Genomic DNA, 17,184 nt, shown 5'->3' on the forward strand with positions numbered 1-17,184 from the left:
TCATAGAAAAATATTAGGATTAACTCGGTAATATTTTGACGTTAAATCAGGTTAAACGGTAAAACTAGAATACTTAGGGGCATATTAGTAATTTTAGGAATAAAGTCAAAATTAAAAATTATTAATTAACTTAATAAAGGATAAGAAGGTCTTTTAAAAAAAATATGAGGGTAAAATGGTGAAGTACACTAGTGGTGAAAACGTCACTAAAAGCCTAAAAAAAACTAGAAAAACTAAGTTATATAAAAAGAGTAAAGTATCGTTTTTTTCCCCAACGTTTGGGGTAAATCCTAAAGTTGTCCCTAACATTTTAATCGTCCTATTTAAGTCCCTAACGTTTTTAAATTGACTCAATGGTGTCCTGCTGTTAAAGATCCGTTAATAGAATTGACGGCGGGACAACATTGAGACGATTTTGAAACGTTAGAGACTTAAATAGGATGAAAACGTTGAGGACAAAAATGATACATAGAAATAAATTTTAATTTAATTTTATCCTTCAATAATATCAATTTTTTACTATACACAATATTCAATTATTTTTTAATCACGAAGTAAATTACACCTAATCACATTACTTTCATTCTAAATAAATTAATTTTTTTAATAATTTTACTCTTAAAGATTCTTAGTTATCATGAAATATTTGTAGAATGACTAGTATATAAATTTGTGGAAAAAAATTAATATATATATATTCATACAATAAAATATAAATTATACATTTTGTCTCTAATGTATCAAAATTCTTTAAAATTATAAAAAAAAATTTATTTAAAATGAAAGTAATGCGATTAAGTATAATTTACTTAGATGTGATTAAAAAATAATTGAATAATATGTGCAGTAAAAAATTGATATTATTGAAGGATAAAATTAAATTAAAATTTATATTTATGTATCATTTTTGTCCCCAACGTTTTCATCCTATTTAAGTCCCTAACGTTTCAAAATCGTCTCAATTTTGTCCTGCCGTCAATTCTGTTAACAGATCCCTAACGGTAGGATAACATTAAGTCAATTTTGAAACATTAGGGACTTAAATAAAATGATTGAAACGTTAGAAACAACTTTGGGACTTACCCCAAACGTTGGGGACAAAAACGATACTTTACTCATATAAAAAAAAGGGTAAAATTGAAAATGTACAAAAATTTCAAGCACAAAATTGAAAATATATAAAAGTATTAAGGTAAAATAGTAAATGTGACGAAGGCTGAGATTTAAAGAGCAGAGATCTGGCACAAGTTGTATTTAAAAAGAAAGGGAGAGAGAAGTTCCTTAGAGATAAAGTTTATTGAGATGTGCCGTGAAAAAATATCTGTGAACCCCAAGGTGCTTGAGGTTGTTTGGAGGCGGGTATTACCCACTGACTGCTAAAAATCTATTTTCCCTTTGTGCGTATATTATGGCATCAAGATTTGCGACGATTGCCTGTGTCACGGACTGGTGGTATTCTTAACCACATCGACACGTATGCACGGACGGACGCAATCGGGAAATCATATCTAGGACTAGTTCCTACGTAATGTCGGGTTGCGGGTAGTCAACCGACGCATGAGCTCATGGCCTGCATAGGACCAGGCATGCATCATACTTGGTTTTTGCATTCTCTATGTTTGTGATTGCTTACTTGTACCTGTGATTGTGTTTTATCCCTGCTTCTTGTATTCTGTGCTTAGTTACTATTCTGCTATATACTTGTGCTTTTACTTGTTTGTGTGACCTACTGACCTGTATAAAGTCTTAGACTTAGGCTGTAGAATCCCTTAGGATTCCTGTGTAGTACCCTGCTGGGAACCTTAGGTTCTCACCCCTTACTTTCCCGTTCCGCAGATGCAAACTGGCAAGATTTTCTTTGAGTTTTCAGCCTTGGGACTAGCGAGCAGTAGTAGCATTACCGGAGGGTCAAAGCGACTTCTCTTTCTTCTATATAGTACTTCCATGTTTCTTCAGTTACCAGGGATAGATGACCAGCAGTAGTTATAATAGTAGCAGTAGTAGTAGTTGTCTTTGCCCTCGCTTTCTATAGACTTTTAGAGGGCTAGGTGCTTTTGTAAATACCTATATAAACAAGTTAGAATGGGTCCCAGACTAAGGTAACTCTTGTGAGTCGAGGCCTGTTAGTATAAATATGGAGTCTGTAAATATTTTCATGAATAAGCAACGACGTAACCTAGTGTGACTAATGATGTACTAAATGAGCCTTCAGAAATATATGTATGACATTACTATGTTTAATGTATTTTCTATGCATCATTTATATATTATCTATTTAACTATTATCTATTTCGTTAAATCTATATATCTGACACGCGATCTCGACTAGTGCTACAGGCTCATATGTATATATTTAATATAAGGTCTAGAGTCTCTAGGAAAAGCCGTGTAGTAGTGCCTGGCGGCTAGCAATGGTCATGACCTGCTAGAAGCTGGGTCATTACATTCATCCTCATATTGAATGAATGAAAAGGCTTCCTCATCATCAACATCATAATCCTCCATTGGATTACTCTCATATTCTCCCAAATACTCAGTTAGGATAATCGTAATGGTTCAGACCATTTCATCTTCTCCTTCTTCGAAGTACTCTTCATCTAAACCAGCAACCTTGTCCTTATCACCATTAGAAACAGTAATCACTGCTTTTCCTTTATCCAACTTCACAGGGGAGGAAACTCCCTTTGGATACATCTCTCCATCAATCGGGAAGACTATTCGAGTGTGCACAGAAGGTGTTGTCCCTTTAACTTTGTCAACTGGAGATACCTTGGGTGGCTATCGTCCTCTTCGTCCTCTGCCCCTTGGATACCCTCTGGCTCGACCATGGAAGTAAGGATATCGACGTCAAGGAGGAACTCTATGCCCCCATTGTGGGTTACGCTTATAATGAGTGTCCCTGTTCTGAAACTCTTGGCAGTTTCGAATCCAATGTACACCTATGACTTGAGAACAGTTTATAGGTGCAATAGTGCTTTTCTGAGGTCCTCCAAAACTTTCCCCTTCCATCCGTCGAATAGGCTGTTTCTGACGGGCTTGTTCTTCTCTGTGAGCCAATTCCTTCTTCATCCTTTCCTTCTCAAAAATTGCCGCAACCTCAGCATCAAAAACTGCATTGCATCGAGGACACAGAGATACGTCCCGCTCCCTTAATTTCTGTTGCACCAAGAAACCCATCAACCCATCTCCTGCCCCAGGGTATATAGATCAGACATTTGATTTAAAGTTTCCTAGGGCCATATCAAAGTCATAAGACATTCCAACCATATTCACCCCAAAATATGGTTCAGCAAAACTGGCTTCACTGTAAAAAAGATCAAAAAAAATCAAGTTTCATTTCTTTTTTTACTATCATCAAATTTCAACCGTCCTTCCATGATGATTTCTTGCATCAAATCTCTGAAACGAACACAATTGTTAGTTGAATGACTAGTTGCATGGTGAAACTTACAATAAGGTTTTCTTTTTAAATCTTTTTACCGAAAGCAAAGTTCTGCCTTCAGGTAAAACTAAATGTTTATCTTTAAGCAACACATTGAAAATCTGATCAAATTTCGAAATATCAAAACTATATCTTTTCCCGCTTTTCAATTTTGAATCATTCAACTTCTCATTGTTAGGGATTTTCTTGAGTAAAAAACAGACATAAGGAGGGTCTTTCCTAAGTTCAGCCAAATCAACTTCTGCATCTAAATCGGACTCCTCATCAGAGGATTCCATGGCCACATAAGAATCTTTCTCCTTACAAGAGAAAGGTTTACTCTTCAACCTCCTTTTGTTCTTATATTTCTCTTTTTCTTTCTTCATAATTTCTACTTGACGAACTCTCTCAGCCAAATGGACCAAGTCAGAAATATGCACATTGAATAATTTTCGACGCATATAAAATCCTAACCCCATAATTGCTATCTTTACTACTTCACTTTCAGGAAGATACACATAACAACGACTTCTAGCATTTTTGAAATGAATCATCTAAGGATGGTTTCACCATCGTCATGTTTCAAAGCCACTAGGTCAGTAACTGCCACATTTAGTTCTCCCCGATAAAATTGGGCATGAAAAGCAGTTTCTAACTGAGCCCATGTTGTTATCGAATTTGGTCTAAATTAGGGAACCAAGTAAACACATTCTTCGTTAACGAAGAATGAAAAAATTTTATTTTCAAATTTTCATCATTAGCCAAATTTCCAATCTCAACCAAATATCGAGCAACATGTTCAGTAGTCGATTCTCCAACTTCTCTTGCAAACTTTGTGATTATCTTAGGATTTTTCATTCCTCTTGGCACTTCAGCCATTTGAACACTATGAGAAAAAGCTGACACAAAGTGGGGTCAATTCATGAATCCTATATTGAATCCAACCATATTTAGAACATCTTCCACAATTCTTGTAACCTAATAACATTCACCGACATTATTAGCACGTAATCGAGCCAGGACATCATCTGCATTTTGACCACGAGAAATTAATTGAGGATTTTCTCTGTTTCTAAAAATATCATTTTTGTTTTGAAATAAATTTTCAAAACCCTCATTATTTCCTCTAGCATCTTGCCTTTCTCCTTCATCATAATTAATGATTCGGGCAACTCGCTCGACTTGCCTCGCAAGACGATCGAACTTCGATTCGTGATTAGCCATCATAGGATTTTGAATTGTGGTCATTTGTTGAGTCAATAAATTGATCAAATCATGATGGCTTTCTTCTACATGTTGTCGAAATGCTGCTATTGAATTAGAAGTATTCGATGTAGAACCCACATTATAATCACGAAAATACTCGGATTGCTGTTGTAGATTTTGAACATTGTTTATTCCACTTGTACCCCCAAATCGGATCAGAAGAACAAAATCACTTACTGGTAGGGTATAACCAGGAGGAAGGCCATAAGGAGGCCAACCAGCAGTTACTTGGGGCTGAATCGGGGATGGATTACCACGTGGACGAGTATTACGCCCGTTATTTTCAGCCTGCACATTAGTAACCGCCACACTTTCATTTACAACCACCCCTTCCGAACGTGAAATAACGTCCGAAGGTTGTACATTTACTGGTGCACTGTCATTTGTGGTCGAACCACCATTCACATTCGAAACTTTGTCAGCGATGTGAATAATTCTTCCACTCCTAATTAATTGCATACACTAAGTGACACCAAAATCATTTGACACACTTCAATTTAAAACTGTCCCGCCGGACGTGCCAATTTGTTTTGTCAATTTTTAACAAATCGAAGGTGGTTCAATTCTAATGGTCTGGGAGTGAAACCAACTCCTCTTTTGCGGGTACCAGTTTTCTAACAGTGCATCAAAGATTCTCGAATTAGACGAGATTTAAAGAAAAGACCGAAAAGACATAAATAAAGGCTTTGAAAATAAAATTGACTAGAATTAAAATGGTTTGCGTTGAATTTAAACAAAGCAGTAAAATGCCTTCGATTAAATCAAAGGTCTTTTGACATGGAAATTAAAGGTTTCGAAACATAAAACTGAGCAAGTAAAGTAAATGTTGCTTGAAAGATAAATTTGCATGAAAAGTAAAGTTTGCAAAAAAAGATAAATGGAAAATAAAGACATGTGGAAGGAAACCTACAGAAAATTAACTCGAAGCAGACTCAGAAAGTCCCTGGGATGTGAGTGTATGTGAGTAATTTTTGAAGCAAAGATCCAACCTTTATATCTTCGAGCTTTCTTCTGTTTATAGCCATCTCCTAACCAATCGAATCAAAGTGTAACCACCACGTGTGTCAAAACATATGTAACCGTTCCCGCTTCTTCTACTTTATAATGTAGCGTCTTAAAAAGCAAACTTTAAAACTTGATGTCTTCGATTTACCTCTTCGACTAACTATAATATTAAAGCTTCAAGTCAATATCAAAATGCCTTCCTCGATACAGGCTTCCTTCTGAGAGTACACGCCTGCTGTTTTTCAAATCACTTCCTTTTTCAAAATTAATTATTTTTCGACTAATACATACATAAATTTTTTTTTCAATTTCTTTAACCTAACTTAGTGAATCTAACTATCTTAATATGTTCATAGTAATATAAGTCATTAATAAGTTTATTCGATGAAATAACAATCATTTGTTATTTTCTTTTATAAGATATTAATTTGTTATTTTTTATTTAAATTAAAATTTTTTATTTTTTAATTTGTATATTCACATTTTTACGCATATTATTTGTTAATTCCATGACATATGTTATAAAATTAAAGAAGAAATGAACATTCACAAAATAAAATATAAAATTATAAAACAAAAAGAATCACTCCTATTTTTTTAAGATATGTATGCAAAATTATGATAAAAGATATTTTAATAATAATTGTCAATAAAAAATTATTTTTATTAAAATAAAAGATAAAAAAAAAACTTAAAAATTAATAAAAATCGAATTCAAATTTTGTATTTAATTCGAACTTAAGAAAATTTCGTTTTTACAAGTCTATAAATTTAAACTATAATCTTTTTTTGAAAAAAAAGATCTAATATATAACTCTCCTAGATGGCACGTCAGCATAAATTTTAGAAATTTTAGATTTTGAAATAATAAATAATTATAATAAAATAATTTAAAAAAAACTAACTAGATTTATACAGTGTGATTTTAGAAATATTAGTCCATAACGTTAGACAAATTATTATTATTATTATTATTATTATTATTATTATTATTATTATTATTATTATTATTTAATTTTTAAAATAAATATGGTATAGCAATATTTTGAAATGATTATCTATTAATACAAACTTTAAAATATCTTAAGTTTGAGCTCATGTTTCTTATGTCACACGGAGGGCTATATCTTATATGTATCTTTTCAAAGTCAAAAGTTTCGATAATAATTCTTTAGATGATAATAAATTTTATAAAATTGTTAATCGTTCTGTTTTAAATTCATAAATTTAGTAAAATATATTTTTTAATGAATTTGAACTAAAGCATAAAATTTATATTTTTATTTTTATTAATTTAATTTTTTTAATATTTTATTTGAATTAAAATAAAAATATTTTTTATTAATATTTATATTTTAAAGCTTATGAAAAGTAAAAAAATAATTAATTTAATCATAAAAAATGTCATTATGATTAAAATCTCTTTTATCCTTATTTTGCATGCATAGTCTGTGGGAAAAAAAAAGACAATTACTTTTGTTTCTTAATTTTGTAGCTATAACTAGTATTTATAAAATATTATTTTCTTTTTTAATTTCACAATATATACCTGCAAAATAAAACTATATATCTATGAAAATAGAACTACTTGCAAAGGTAACAAATAATACACCTAAAAATAAATTAGTTATTTTTAACACAAATTAAAAATTAATTTTTATATTTAAATAAAAATTTTAATTTATCTAATATTCTAAAAGATCACATACCAATTTATTATTTTTTTTTGTTAGAAACTATTTTGTCTAAAACAAAAAATTATTAAAATCAACTGAAGTATTACTGATAAATAAATGAACAAATTAAAGTCTTAAAATTAATATTTTCTGTTATAGACAAATTTTATTTTCTACTTATATTATACAAATTTTGAATATTTTATACATATTTTTTCATAATGATTTATTATTATTATTATTATTATTATTATTATTATTATTATTATTATTATTATTATTATTATTATTATTATTATTATTATTATGATAAATTGCACCACATGCATATTAAATTATTCTATGGTAAATATTATAGTAACTCAATATTTATGATTCGTCTATTTAATCTATCTTTTTTAATAAATTATTTTAAATTACTAGCCATTAACTAAATTATTTTAAATTATTGTATATAATATTTTTGTGATTTTAATTGTCAATAATAATACATGACAAAAATTGCATAGGTAAAAGAAAGCATGTGTCTTTCAACTATATTAGGTGTTGGATTGCCGTGAATTCCATATTAGATAGGACTCAAATTAACTAAAAAATACAACTTTATAATCTTCTTATTTGTAAATTTTTTATATTTAATCAATTGGAATTAGTCAATTGATTATTGATTAGTTTAATCTTTTATTTAAATAAATTTTTGAGAGTCTGAATACTACTTTATGTATGTAATAATTTATTGACCAACAATAAATTTTTAAATTATACATTCCAAATCATTGATAAGAGATAAATAAATAATTCTAAAATACTATAAATATAATAAGATAAATAATAACGACTTTAATTTCTTAAAAAAAAATAAGATAAACTCAGGTCTAAATTCTAAAACCTAAATTTAACCTTATTCTTAAATCATATACTTTCTTTGCATTTGATAAATGAATGAGTTGATTATATATAAATACAACTTATAGAAGACTTAAACAGTTAAACTAATATTGATGTGTTCCATGTTAAAAAGTGTTTTCAAATTAAATATAATTTTTAGAAAAACTTAAAATTTTAACTTATTTTACATTGTCATAAACCATACACTCAATTATAAAATACAAGTTATATAAATATAAACAATATCAATTTATTCAATGTAACAAAAATATTTACGAACAAGATCTATGCAATTATTGATTATTAGAAAGCTTACAAAAAGATCATTTGTATATCCATTAGTGAATGAATACAAGAAATCAATAGATGGAGTGCACTTCTTCAGTGATTCGGCAAGAAGATTTAGTTTAATTATTACAAATTGTGATAAAAATAAAATAATTTTGGATTTAACCGTGCCAATTCGGCATTTAGATATCATGGAATTTGATTCTAAACAGTGTATTGGGAGATCTATATTTGCTATATCAACATCAAACTTCTAATCTCAATGAATGCATCTGACAATATAGAGAATCGTCGAAACATAGGCTATCATATACCATAAGCTTCATGTAAATAGTTTCTAAAGGCTGTAGGCAGATACAAAATCCATTTCTCCGATGTTTCTGACCTAGACATGCACAAGTTTGGAGTGAGGTTTCGTTTAGCAGACATCGATATTTTGATGAATGAGGAAAAATATTGGGAATTGATCCTTTTAATTTTTTTTAACAATTGAGAGAGTAAAGTGTGATCTCTCACCATTAATTTTATAAGTGAGATCAAGAAAAAGAATGAGAGAGAGAGCAATGAAGAGGTAGATATCATACTTTACTTCCTCAATTTTTTTTTAACAATTAAGAGGATCTATTTCCAAAAATATTTACTAGAAAACATTTATATTCACTTTCAAAGCCCATAAAGAACATGTATCTATGTTTGTCATGTTTGCGACTATGGATTATTGACATGATCAACATCTCAATACTTTTTATGTATGAAGAGATAACACCCAAAAATGAAAAAGGTACTGTACTAGAAAATTTCAGGAAAATTTCATGAGGAACATCCTTGAAAATATCATCAGGAACATCTTGAATTGAACTCCTATCTCTGTTTTTCTAGAATCTAAGGCCTTCCCTGCTTTTAGTATGAAGAGAACACCTGATGCCAAAAAGAAAATCATGGAATGCATGACAATATAATTATGTTTATTTTCCTTCGGAAAGAAAATGCTAAAGATTTTATCATACCTTTCCATCTTTCGCTGTGTATGCGCAGAATAACAGCTGCAAAAGTTGGAGTGTTCGAGTCATCAGGTACGGTTAGGTCATCTCTATAGCCTTCATATTGTCCAAGAACAACCTCAGCATCGCTAATAGATACTACTGATTCAAGAAACTGCATTTTTTGTGACCAATAGAGAACACTTTAGACTTTGATTGCATGCTATGGAACATCTCAAAATCTACATAAATATTGAAGTGCAACAACGAAAGGTTCCGGTTATGAAAATATTTCATTGATTCAATTGAAATTTGCAAGTATGAGAACCCGATTTAAAAGGAGAACAAGGATTTTCTGTCTGATATTGATGGCCTCATATCAGAAAAGTCAAATGAAATAGCAGCATAACATGATAATTTTGGCATAAATTGAAGGGAAAATGCGCTCACCTTCACTCTCTCATCCCGAATGTGCTCAGGATTGAGAGAAACAGGCCTTTCCATAGCAACCAAGCAGAGAACCTAAACGGTAGAAAAGTGATGAGAAAAATTCAACATATTCGCTATCTTATGAGCTATGATTTAACAGAAGCATCCACTTAACAAGACAAAATAATTATAACAATGTCAAAGTATATTATTCTATATCATTATGAAAATAAAGAGCTCACCTGAAGCAGATGGTTTTGAATAATGTCTCGGATAATTCTGCCAAATTAAAAGTTGTACACTAATGATTTATACTTCCACAGGCGTAATAAGAGAAATTCTATACAAAACGAATAATAGATATTCAATATTGATGCATATAAAAAAAAATGAAAAATCAAAGTTCAACTTTCAAGATCATCAGTGAAAGTAAAATTGCTACAGAAATTCTTTTCATTAGTATCTCTCACTCATCATTTGAAAGCATCATTGAATAATTTGACTAAAGCAAAATTCTACACATACCCATATTGATCAAAATATCCACCATGGGCTTTAATTATAAAATCCTCTTTGAAAATTATCTGCAATGAAATCAGCAGCCGAATGTTCATTTGGTGTGCACATCAAAAAAAATGTTGACAAGATTAACCCTTAAAAGTTACAACCTTGGGTGAAACCATTAAGCCAATTCCGTAACTTCCGACTTAAAAAAAGAATCTCACCTGTACATTGTCGATGTTGTCACGGTTCCAAAGAGACAAAAACAATTGATTTGCAAAACGAAGTACCAACTGCCGATATGAATAAAATGGAAAGGGTTTAGACAGAGCTCATGGAGCAAACAATAAGTATTAAGTACATCATCATATAACCATTTTTTACCATTTTCTGCACTAGTTCTTTTCCCAAGTAGTGACCAATACGGTAGATTTGTGGCTCCTCAAACAACTCTCCAATCTGAGTACTTAGTTCTTCTGCAGATTCTAGGTCCTTTCCAAAAGGCTTCTCAACTACAATGCGTGTCCACCCACCAAGATTGGCTAAGAAAAGGCAGCAAATGTAGCATCAATAGAAACAAAAGTTAGACATTCTGGATAATAAGCTAAAAGTTATTTCATTATTATTTCCTTTTTAATCGATACATAATAAATAATAACACATGCAGTCATCCTGTAAATCCAAAATCTACGCCGGCAGCAGCTGTATTTTAGAACATTTAAACATAAAATATATGTTAGAACCATAGATGATAACTCATACATTTATTCATGCAACAAGTCTTGATCATCTTGCAAACAAATGGATATACTGAAGGAGGAAGTTCAAGATAGAAAAGCCGCCGAGACGAACCCCCTTCGCTGTTTTTCGAATATTCATGCTCTGAAATCTCTTTGTCCAACAAGCGAAACCCTTCCTCAGAATCGTAAGAGCCACTTATGTATTTGATCTAAATGGAAGAGAAAAAATGAGACAGAATGAACATTTTAGGCTGATAAGAAGTGTTTCTTAGTGAGACTAAAATGAAATTTATATACAAGTACAACAACCCAAACAAGGGAAATGCTAACCAGATTCAGAAAATCCCATACATCTTCCACCTGTTTCGGGGAATGATATTTGGCAGGAATAAGATACCTGCACGAGTCATGTTTGTTATGCTTATAAACAGTGTAAATACAATTGCAACCATAAACTCGTCTCCCTGCATTTATGTATTGTCAATTCTAGAATATCAGGGAAGATTGTAACTGATTGCCATCATTTCCCCTTTGGTATTTCATAAATATTTGGAAAAAGGAAGATGCACTTTTCTTTCTGGAAAAAGCCTCACTCTCGCAATTGATCTCTCAGTTCATCATCAGAGATTTCTGTCCTTGCATAACCAAAAATTTGAACTTCTGTTGGTGGTAGTAACCCCTAAAAATAAATTCACCAAGGCCTAAGAAACAAATCCTTCAAGAAAAAGGAAACAACTATTAGAAAATATCCCATCTACAAAAAGAACAATAGCATGGCGATCATCTTCATCATTTTTCCATTTTAGTTTCACCATAGTTCTATGTAACACGCCAATCAGACATGATCCAAAGACTTTGATATATTGCTCTATAAATGGAAGGCACCAACCTTCTCATACAGGTGGAAAAGTGCGAGAAACAACGACTTCTTCTCAGCCAGATCACCAGAAGCACAAAGCAAAACAATGGAGAATGAGCCAGTTTCAGATACATTTGAAGACTCTCTTGTTCCCATCCTTTAGCAACTATTTATCACGTGTCAAATCAGAAGAAGAACTTAGAATCCCTCTACTTACTCAAGAATTAGGGAAGTGCTTTTTGGACGATTCGCTTACCGAAGTTCAAACTTTTTCCGTGGAAGGACAGGAAAGGGGAGAGTGATTCAGCTGCTAACAAGCGCACCAAAGAAAAATGAAACACCCCTTTTAACTACCAAATTTATCAAAATTGACCCAGATAGAAACAAAAATAAAAAGCTACAAACTTACTTTTATCAAGCATGCAACAAAGTTCAGCTGAAAATCCACACCTAAAAAAAGAAAGATTTGAAGGTTGATTCTAGCTCCATATATCGCCTGCCAATCTGCAGCGCTGTTGGCTTCCCGGTTATCCATTATTTAAAAAGGGTCTCTTTTATTGTTGAGGTTTGGGAAGTTTGTTGTATAAAATTAAAAAATTAAAAAATATAAACAATGAATAAAATTCTAAAATTTAAAATCAAAATATTTATGATAAAACAAAGAAATAAAGAGAAATTTTTAGTAAATAACAACTTAAATATTAATGTAACAATAAATTGAATCAAATAAAATATATTTAAATTAATTAAATTAAATAATTAATATACCAAATCAATTATAATTATTTGACTCAATAAAATAATTTAAATAAATAAAAAATATCTTATAAATATATTATGTAAATATTATAACATTTTTAAAAATCATTAATCAAATACACAAGACAAAAAATTAATGCAAATTAAAATAAAATTAATTTATTTATTTCAATCAGAATTTATTATTTTTGGTCGATAGTTAACCATCAATATTTAAAAATATGGGCTAAAATATATTCTTATATTACTAAATTAAGAAAATTAGGTTGATGGCAAAAAATAATAACAAAAAAAATCAAATAACCCTCTAATATTTCTCTTAATATAATTAATTAGTTGTAGTTAATATAATCAAATAAAATATTATATAATTTAATATTTATCTCAATCAAATCAAATCAAATACATGATTAATTATAATATTTTTAAAAGTTATTAATCAAAATAAATAAGACAAAATTAATACAAATTAAAACAAAATTAAATGATTAATGTAATTAATTAGTTATAATTAATGTGGTGAAATAAAATATTAAATAATTTGATATTTATCTCCATTAAATCAAATAAAAAAGATAAAAAAATACCTTTAAGAATATAACACGTCAGCTATATTATTAATTAAAAAATTTTAATTTTAATAATATATTATAATCAAATCAAATAATTAATATAATTAATTAGTTATAATTAATGCAGTTGAATAAAATATTAAATAATTTGATATTTATCTTCATCAAATCAAAGAAATTATTAGTTATGATAACACTTTAAAAACCATTAATAAATACATAAAAAAAATAATGTAAATGAAAATAAAATAAATTTATTTATTCCAATCAAATCAAGTCATTAATGTAATTGTCAGTTATAATTAACATAGTCAAACAAAATATTAAATACTTTAATATTTATCTCAATCAAATTAAATAATTAATTATTACATTTAAATAAATCATATAAAATAAATTAGAAAATACCTTAAAAACATATCATGTCACATTGTCAGTCATGTTATTAATTGAAGAAATTCAATTTTAATAAATATAATAAATAATAAATTATATAATCAATCATACACAAATTAATATTTAATAATTATTGATGTTGAGATTTATCAATCATTCTAATATTGTAATTCATATTCTTTTAGTTATTATTATTATAATTATTATAATTCTTTCTTTTTTTTTTTTCAGGCGATCAATAATCAATAATCAATATATCATTAATTATTAGTTCTAATTCTCATCGACCTCAAAGTCCATATTCTGGATATACAACGACGCCGTAACAAGCTGCTTCGACACATTTGCAGTATTCGTCGCCGTCGATAAAGGAGCGGCTGTGTGACGCTGTTCTGCGGATCCAATAGCGTCGTGGCCTCCTTTCTCTCTCCACGTAGCCTCCTTCTTTCCCAATTCATCATCGTCGTTGCCACCTTCTCCTTTTTCGGTGGTGCTTCCTTTTGTCACTGTGCTGTTTTCTTCTTCTCTGCTTCGTTCTGTCTCTCTCTCTCTCCTTTTGTATTATCAGCAGTCATGATTATTCAAGGGCGGAGTTAGATGAAAGATTAGAGGGGCAAAAAATATTTATATAATAAAATAAGACTAAAATAAAATTTTAAGGGAGACTAAACTGAAATTTACATATAATTTACATATAAAAAATTAAAATTAAGGGGCTATTACCCCCCTTTGCTACAATGTAGTTCTGCCCCTATAATTACTACTTCCATCAGCATCGAGCTCCTTGCTTCTTCTTCCTGGCTAATGTTTGATGATATCTCCATGTATTTTGAATTACCAGTATTCAATCAGAGAAAAAGAGAATGCAAGAAAGAAAGAAGAAAAAGAGAAATAGAAATAGAAAGAATTTAGCAAAAAATTGATTTTTAAACTTGACTTAAATCTGTGCACTAAAAAAAAAGATAGCACTTAAAATTTGTTTTTAAATTCTAATATCAAAAGCAGAAATATTGAGCTCAACTCAATCATTTTTTTAAAATCGTATATTAACAATCAAACAAATTTAATTTAGACTTTTGGAAGGTAAGATTTTCTTTTGAAGCAGCACAGTCATTATCGCTTCTGTCTGATTTTGATATGCTTTTTTTTTTAAATGGTCAAAATATTAAATTAGACTAATTTAATTCACTACTTTTTTAGTTATTAGATCCAATTTTAATAACTATGATTATAATTATATCTCTATTTTTTATATTTTATTTTTATTTTTAATAATTAATATTTTATTTTATTATCAATAAATTACTAGTAAAATAATTAGTTAAAAATTATACTTTAATCATTCATCCTTTTACTCTATTTATTCAAATATTACTTACAAAAGTTAATATCTTTTGAATCATTTTTTTTATGAGTATAATTTTTGTTACAGATTTTGATATGATTATCTTTTCTATTTGTATCAGTATTTAAATATATATACTAGATTTAAATTTTTCTAAAGTGAGAAATTAAAAACTTAATTACCCTTAAAAAAATAGAATTTACAAGGATCACATTTAATCAAATTTACAAGTTCAACATGAATTAGTGATTAATTATCTATTTTGTCATTTTACAATTTTTTTTCACAATTTTTTTCCATATATTAGTACTAGGACAATTATTTGTTGAGATTTCGTTCCTCCATCATAATACCTTTTGTGGACATTTTATTCCCCGGATCGGATAGCAATTTTCAAAAGTAATTTATTAAAAATAGTGTTTAAAAAATAACATTTCAAATATTATAACAGAACGAAGATGAATGGATTAACTTGCTTCATATTAAAAATAAGGAGGTCATTTACATAAAGACACAAAAAAATGTTTTTTTTTAAAGACGTGTATACATGTCATAATATGATTGGACATCTTTATTAAATCGGTTAATAAGCTATTTTTTAATAAATCAGAATAAAATCGATTTATTATAACAAAAATAATAAACCTAATTGTCCGTATTATAATTATTATATTTGGTTTGTTTCCATCAATTTACACATTATAAACCGAATTATATTTAAATTTTTTTATAAAAAGATAAATATATCCTTAATTTTTTATTTTGCAGATATTTAAATTCTTAATAATTTAAAAATATAATTAAATCCCTGAAAAATAATTCTAACCCTAATCCCTTATCTCTGTCCAAACTCAAATCCAAGCTTAATCTCTCACTAATCTATCAAACTGACCCAAAAATTAAAAAATTAAAAAATCTAACCCTAACATCTCCTTCCTCGATCTTTTTTCACTGAAGCTCAAGCTCTCATCTCTTTGTTTACCGGCTCAATCTTAAACTCACCGGAGATTGCCGCTGGAAGGCTTTCCCAGCAAAGAAACCCTTCGACACCGATAGAGAAGATCTTCGGCAACGATTCTTCCTCTCTCGTCCTTGCTTGTATGATTATCGACGACGAAGAAATCGATTAGTGAGTACCTATTAGCTTCTTCTCTCATTTTCTTCCGCTACTTCCACTCCCTCTCTTAAATTCCATAATTTTTTATTTTCTTTTTGGTTAAATTATGATTACGATGGCTCTGTAATCTAAAACGATGAATAATTTCGGATTATGATACCAGGTTTTTTGTTTCAAGCACTTGCTCAAGCGTTTCATCAAAATAAAGAGACCCCTATTCATGATACAGGATTTTTAGTTTTTCAAACCTTTCTCCAATGCCCCATTCTTTTGTTTTTCAATTCATAATTGACTGGCTTTTGTTCATATTTTTTTTACTTATCAAGGTTTGAGATTTGAGTGAACTAAAAACAGTCTCTAGAAAAATGGTATTTTCTATTTTTATTTTTTTATGTAACTATATGATTGTAGCTTTCAAATGCAAATTTGACTTCTTCTTTGGCCTCCAATTTTTATTGGTGAGATTTAACTATAGTGAATGCATGATTGTTGAGTTGCGATAGATATGAACAAAGCGAGTGACTTTTATTTATAATTAGAAGTAATACACATTAGCATACATGTATCTATTTCTTCTATTGTGGTGGTTGTTCACTGTAATTGGATTGGACAATTGGGGTTGGAAGTATAGTTTTTGAAGTTGTGGGGATAATTTAAGAATGATAAAACGAGTATGGATCTGAATTTTCTATTTTTTCTGGTGCTCGCATGACCGTCACGATTGTCGTTGGCTCCGCAATTCTTTATATTTGTTTGGTGCTTTTCTCAAAAAATAATTATTCCTTGTCTTATGAGTTTTGGTGCAATGTTAGTTTAAAATTGTTTTACATAAAAGGTGTATCAAAATTAAATTATTTTTGTTCTGTATAAAAAAATATTAACATTGTTGTTTTGAGAAATCTATCCATGCTTATATTATTATTTCACCATTGGCAATCATAG

General features: G+C 29.3%; 1 pseudogene; it reads right to left on the reverse strand.

Annotated features, from left to right (window-relative positions):
- Positions 1–3,971: 3,971 nt before the first annotated feature.
- Positions 3,972–11,867, reverse strand: LOC107610522 (uncharacterized; annotated as a pseudogene).
- Between the last annotated feature and the right edge of the window lie 5,317 nt (positions 11,868–17,184).

This window comes from Arachis ipaensis, chromosome B8 (genome assembly GCF_059453495.1).
Source record: "Arachis ipaensis isolate K30076 ecotype BB chromosome B8, ASM5945349v1, whole genome shotgun sequence".
Lineage (NCBI taxonomy): Eukaryota > Viridiplantae > Streptophyta > Magnoliopsida > Fabales > Fabaceae > Arachis > Arachis ipaensis.